The following is a 7,440-nucleotide window of genomic DNA, read 5'->3' as shown; positions in this document are numbered from 1 at the left end:
CGGAATTGTGGGGTTTGGGCCGCACCGCGAGTGTGTGGGGGGGAGTTGTGGGGTTTGGCATCATTGTGTTGAAGATTTGTTTGGTTTTTTTTTTTTTCTGTTTGTAAAAAGAAGACACTCTTTAGCCTGTATTTAGAAACAAATGCATGAAAGCCATCTGGAGGCTCCAAGGTCCATCTCTGGACTTTGGCAGTACCCTAGTTCCTGCAAAGCTGCAGAATAACGATCAATTATTGGTAAATATCTTCTTGGCTATAGATTGTTTGGTAATAGAACTGCAGGTCTGGCCAGTCTCTCTTGCCCTGTGTGCAGCAGCCTTTGCAAGGCGCAATGTGTTCAGATTTACCTGGGTGTCTCCTCCTTGGTAGGAGGACTCCTGCCATTTATATGAATTTGAAGGCTGTTGTTTTATTTATTTTTGCAATGTGCCTCTTTCAGTGAAACATTTAAATTCTTGCCCTTTATTTAGTTTTTAATCTCCAATCACTCAAATAATTTACTCTTAATCCTGGTTTGCACATAAATTAGTTTTGCCAGGTCCTCAGATGCTAGGAAGTAAAATTAGAGCCATCTGAGGAACTGTCTGTAAAAACAGCAGACACCTGGTATGTTATGTGGCAATGCATTTATCCATGTTATAAAATAGGGCTGAGGTCCTATCTGCACTACACGTTGGCACAATTTTGGATCTGGGTTAGTGTTCCCCTTTGTTGCACCCAGTTTATGTAACTGCCTATGTTTGAAGCATAAATGGGCATGCTGAGTCTCCTGACTGTTTTCCTTGTAGTATATGGAATTTAGTGATGGTAACCATTGTTGAGTTGGATCTACAATAGGGGTTTGCAGCAGTGTAACTACAATGTGGTAGTCCTCATGTAGACAGGGCTCTAATTAACAAAGCTGACATTTAAATGGTCACCCTTTGACTTCCTGCTAAACTGAGTTTACATGTCTGAGAGCAAGTGTTTCACAGACCATCTGCACACTCTAGAAGATAGTAATGCCTCAAATAACATTTGAGAGGTTTTTCCCCAAATCATAAAGGCTAGAAACATTTTATATTACCAACATTAATCTCTACAGAATTGTATATTGCTTTAGGGGTCAGAGGAATACATGAAGCAGTCTGCATGCTAAAAAGAATGACAGGAATGCTCAGATTTCAAAAGAGGGAAAGGAGCGCCCATAAGTTGGTGGTAAGAAGAAAGCAAGTTTGTTTTGATTAAATCTTTCAAACAAAAAAAACAATAATCCTTTCCAAGACACTGTCCTAGACCTGTGTATCCTTGTGTAAGTGAAATAACAAAGAATTCAAGCTGTTTTCCATGGAATGGCAGCTGTTTTCCATGGGTGGCAGAATGACTATTACCAATTTAGCTGCAAAATGACCAATAATTCCTGCAAATATCTCATACACCGATGCATCACCCCTTCATGATAGACTCAGCCAGGACCCTCCCGTAGGTAATCTAGAGAGGAGCCATGGAAAACTGTTGAGAATATTAGTCTTGGTACAGAAAAGGGTGTGTGGTAGAGAGTGAGAAAAGGCTCCATTAGAAGAGAAGGTAAGAAGGAACGTGAGGAATGAGACAGGCTATAGGATGATATGAAGGCGGATCTGTAGGTGGTTGGCAGTTATCCAAAGCTTTGAGATGAAGATGAGGCATTGAGATTGTGGGTCATATTGTTCCTTCTCTCTGCTCAGCACAATTACTGCGTTTGTTGTTTGAAGCTGCTTCCTTTCACAATTTGGCTAGAAGTTCCACATAATGTATAATAAAACTTCATCTCCTGTCAGCGCCAAAATTTTCCCAAATGTGTTTTTAGTGCATTTATAGTTCATTTTCATAGTTGTATAATACAGTTCACGTAATGCACTTATTGCTAACCTCGGTTCTCTGGAACAAAATTTTTCCTGTTGTGATGCTGCTAAGCTCAGTGGAGATATACCATGGAGGAATTTAATCCTCTCTTTTTGTAGCAGCCTATAAATAAGCTTCCTAAAATGACGAGATCATCTTTTCAGCTTCCCCATTCAGGGTTGCTAAAGCAGTAGAGAGAAACTTTGGCATTCACTTTCCCTTGAGAAGGATTCCCAGGTTCCTCCCTGCACCTTCCCCACCCGTCTGCACTCTAGAGCCTGGTTGATCTTTTCCTGACTGCTTCCTAATGCTGGGTTTGTTGCATTCCGGTCATCTTTATACTCACTTAGCAACTGTGTATCTGTGTTGGGTAGGAGGATGTTGGGGGCACCCAATCAGAGGGATTTGAATGGAGTTGGTGCATCTTGTTTTGGGCAGAAACCCGTGCAATTTAGAAGTGGCACTGCTAAGACCCCCTGTTGAATATGGTTACACATACACCAGAAAGACTTCATAACTTATCGCTAAGCCTGCGTGTCGGTCATGGATTCTGTGACCTCCGTGACTTCTGCAGTGGCCGGTGTGTCTGGCTCGGGGCTGCAGCAGTTTGGGTGTGGGACGGGGCTCAGGGCTGGGACAGAGGGTTTGGTTGGGGGGTGGTGCTTACCTCGGGTGCGGTGGGGGGGTTCTCTCCGGAAGTGGCTAGCATGTCCCTGCAGGCACTGCCCCCGCAGCCCCCATTGGCTGAATTCCCGGCCAATGGGAGCTATGGAGCTGGCGCTCATGACGGGGGCAGTGTGCAGAGCTCCCCTGGCCTTCCCTCCCCCTAGGAGTTGGTGCAACTGCAGGGACGTGCCAGTCGCTTCCATGGAGCCTGCCAGCACTGCCAACACCTACCCTCCCCCCAGCACCAGCAGGCGTCCCGGGCTGTGCGCCACCACCCACCTCACCCCCAGCACCAGCGGGGGTCCTGGGCTCCCCACAGCACTTGCAGTGCCCCTGGACCACCACCCCCAGAGCACCTGTGGCCCCCCAGCCCAAGTTTTAGTTAAGGATACATAGGCCAAGCCATGGACAGGTCATGGGCTGTGAATTTTTGTTTACTGACTGTGACATGTACATGGCTTTTACTAAAAATACCGGTGACTAAAACGTAGCCTTACTTATGCCCTAACACAATGATATTGTAGTGTTGTGATGCCATGACCGCATTGGGAGCCTTTTCTGCAGCATCATTCTCTTCTGGGTCAATCGAGTATATTTTTGTTTATTGTGATTGCATCTGACACCAGAAGGTCTCACAGAGATTAAGGCAAATTTGTGCAGATTATTTTTTTTATATGCATGTACACATGTACATGATGCACTGATGGTTTAACTAATATTTCATGCCTTTCAAATACATTGTTAGATTCCAGTCATGCAATAAGCTCTGCAGGGAGGTCCACCTATTATCATAGAATCTTAGAATATCAGGGTTGGAAGGGACCCCAGAAGGTCATCTAGTCCAACCCCCTGCTCGAAGCAGGACCAATTCCCAGTTAAATCATCCCAGCCAGGGCTTTGTCAAGCCTGACCTTAAAAACCTCTAAGGAAGGAGATTCTACCACCTCCCTAGGTAACGCATTCCAGTGTTTCACCACCCTCTTAGTGAAAAAGTTTTTCCTAATATCCAATCTAAACCTCCCCCACTGCAACTTGAGACCATTACTCCTTGTTCTGTCATCTGCTACCATTCAGAACAGTCTAGAGCCATCCTCTTTGGAACCCCCTTTCAGGTAGTTGAAAGCAGCTATCAAATCCCCCCTCATTCTTCTCTTCTGCAGGCTAAACAATCCCAGCTCCCTCAGCCTCTCCTCATAAATCATGTGTTCCAGACCCCTAATCATTTTTGTTGCCCTTCACTGGACTCTCTCCAATTTATCCACATCCTTCTTGTAGTGTGGGGCCCAAAACTGGACACAGTACTCCAGATGAGGCCTCACCAATGTCGAATAGAGGGGAACGATCACGTCCCTCGATCTGCTCGCTATGCCCCTACTTATACATCCCAAAATGCCATTGGCCTTCTTGGCAACAAGGGCACACTGCTGACTCATATCCAGCTTCTCGTCCACTGTCACCCCTAGGTCCTTTTCTGCAGAACTGCTGCCTAGCCATTCGGTCCCTAGTCTGTAGCTGTGCATTGGGTTCTTCCGTGCTAAGTGCAGGACCCTGCACTTATCCTTATTGAACCTCATCAGATTTCTTTTGGCCCAATCCTCCAATTTGTCTAGGTCCTTCTGTATCCTATCCCTCCCCTCCAGCGTATCTACCACTCCTCCCAGTTTAGTATCATCCGCAAATTTGCTGAGAGTGCAATCCACACCATCCTCCAGATCATTTATGAAGATATTGAACAAAACCGGCCTCAGGACCGACCCTTGGGGCACTCCACTTGATACCGGCTGCCAACTAGACATGGAGCCATTGATCACCACCCGTTGAGCCCGACAATCTAGCCAGCTTTCTACCCACCTTATAGTGCCTAAGATTGGGTATTGTAACCCATAGTAATCGCCTCTTCCAGACAACCCAAACCTCCTAAAAAACTTGTCATCACTGTTCAAATATGACATGGTTTTTGTACCTCTTTTGTGATGTTAATTTTGTTTGAAATTTTGTTTGTGCCGCTGTGGAGGATGCATGACACTGATTTAGAAAGACAGAATCTAGATTGCTTGGAGGAAATGTCCTGTTGTTCACAACTAGGCTAGAAGGCCGCTTTTATTCATTTTATGCAGATCTTTGGCATTTAATTATTTACAGGAGAACTTGAGATGAAAGCTGTTCTCATCTTCAGATATTGCCTTCAGCAATTCATTTATGAAACCTGAAGCTTGCATCCGAGATGGGTGAACTGCGTACAGTTCAGAGATTCAGTTTGGGTCAACAACGGAAAGTTTGAATCCTTATCTGAACTGGAGATGGGCCCAATGTCAGAAGTTAAATTCTGGATTTAGAACCTCCATACAGTTTGTACGGTTGGGGGAGGAGTTAGTTCTGGTGTTCTGGTTTGAGCCCGTCTCTAATCCAAATCTCTTCTGAACTAATGGGGACTTTAAAACTTGGCTCGAAATCTTACAAGTATCATATTTCAGGCAGTATTTAGTTTCTCTTGGTGCAGGCCAGAACAAGGTAGTGCAGTTACACATGAAAATGTGGTGAAAAAACCAGTTAACCAGTGTTTTGTTAAGTCAAAGATGATTTGTTTTGAGTGGTTTGGAGACACAGCGGCACACTCAGCTAATAGAGTCCTTGGATTTTTCTGTAATTCTGTGTGAATGTAAAAATCTTTTTTTCTTTCATTTTAGCCTGTGCACTCTAAGTATAAAAGGCTCAATCCTTGGGGAAAGTAGTCTTGGTAAGAGTTTTTTTCTTTGAGTGCTTGCCCACTTCACCATATAAAGTATGTCTACACTGCAATCAGAGGCCTCACTGCCGTACATACAGACATACTCAAGTTAGCTTTGATCTAGTTAGCTTCAATAACAATCGCAGTGAAGCCATTGCAGCATGGGCTAGCCACTTGAGTAAACAGACAGGGTTCTGGGTGGGCTTGTATAGCCTGGTGCTATCATGGTTTCACTGCTATTGTTGTTCGAGCCCGTTAGATCAAAGCTAGCCCAGCTATGTCTACATGTACTGTAGTCAGAGCTCTGATTGCAGCATAGGTTTAGCCATAGTTAGCCACTATTGATCTCTGCAGAATAATAATCTCACACTTACTCTGATTACATTTTCAAGGTATTTCTGTATATTCACTAAGAGGTACAGTTATGCAAATGTGTGGCTGTGAATTTTCAGTGTGACAGTTGATAAAAATCCTGTGTTACATAGTGATTAGACTATGATATTTACGTTGATAAATGGCAAGGTTTAATTGGAATAGAACAGGTTTACAGATACAGAGTTGTACAGAGCAAATGATGAAAACTGGATCAAAGTGTCTTTCTGTCCTTTTTGGTCATCAGTGTACCTAATTTCTTTATGCTTGAATTTAATAATAGAAGCATAGTGCTTGCAGATTTCTAGGCTTGTGTTTTATGCAGAGCTTTGGAAAATTCAGCAGTTTGTGTGAACATTTTCTTCAGTTTAAATTTGTGTGGCATCTTCTGAGTTCTAGGTTCAAAAAACCTCATAGCAGAATTAAGTTGAAACTGAGTTTCACCTAGTTTTGTGTTGAGGCTATGCAAAAAATTCAATAAATCAGTTCAGATTTGGAGGGATTAGGTTCCTTTCAAATGAAGCTCAAAATAGGCTTCTAAGGGGCAGAAGAACTAATGCCTGACCTTTCCATTGGCTTTCATCTTGTATAGTAATTCATATCTGACAATATTTTAAACAGATTTTTTACTCACTTTTCACAGATGTAAATTACTACACAAGGTGGTAGGCAGTGGAGACTCAGGTCCGCTGGCTGTACAGATCCCTGAGGATAACTGATTGTATCTGTTCATATGAACACCCATGATTTTGTGTGTGTACGTGTGTGTACTGAACATGGGATAATACAATATCTAGATTTTTCAGCAATTTCATTTCACTGTTTCTATGCACACAGTATAAAGCAGTGACACTAGAGCTGGAGAACATCCATTTCTTGAGACATTTAAAGCAGATTGGACAAAGCAATGGAAACTATACTGCAGGGAAAAATCCTGTACTGATAGAGGGATGGACTAGATTGGACCTAATACAGCAGTTTTGTCTCTGACTTCAACAGATTTGGCACCTTGAATCCATAACCTGGACTACATTTCTGGAACTTTAATGTCACTTTGTTCAGTTGGCCTGAAGGTCTTGTGTACTCCATGGATCTGTGGAATTTTTAAGGGAAGTTGATGGTCTAGTTCCATGCAATGAGAGTTCAAGAACATGCACACAGAAATCTGCCTGTAGAAATGTGGGGTTACCTTTTGATTTATCTTCCCTCAGAACCTGTGCTCCTTTTACAACAAATAACTGTCTGGCCTATGGTCTCATTTGGAAGCAACATTACAGTGTGAAGGTCCCAAATTAATTGAACTGCTAAACCATGGTATGATCCAGTTTATGACAAAATGAGGAACACAAGAAAATTAGTGGCATGGGATGCTTAAAATGGGGCAGAGTTGAACTTTGTTATTGCGAACCCAAATTCCTTATGCTTTGAAGATGCTGATGAAGGGAGCTTTTGATTGCTGACAACAAGCAAGAGTTTGTGTATGTAAGGGCAGAATTTGGCCCTCAAGCTCAATGGACAGGGCATATATACTTTTAGTTGGTTCCCGTGTTAGATGCTTTTCTGAATACTCATTGTCTTGCATTTAAGTATAATCTGTCTAGATACAATCTTCAGTTTAGCAGATGTTAGTTGCTGTGTGAACTCCAACTACAATTAACCTAAGGAAGACAGAGGGAGAATTTGCAATGTCTGGTGAGACTTTTATTGCTTCTGTAAGTAGGTTTTTCCATTATCCCCTTTGTTCCTAATGGCCATAGTCTACTGCTGAAGTTAAAATGTGATTCTAGGTAGTTCATGGAGGGAGTCAACACC

The sequence above is a fragment of the Lepidochelys olivacea genome, assembly GCF_965140295.1.
Source record: "Lepidochelys olivacea isolate rLepOli2 genome assembly, chromosome: 17".
NCBI lineage: Eukaryota > Metazoa > Chordata > Testudines > Cheloniidae > Lepidochelys > Lepidochelys olivacea.
This window is presented reverse-complemented; position numbering follows the sequence as displayed.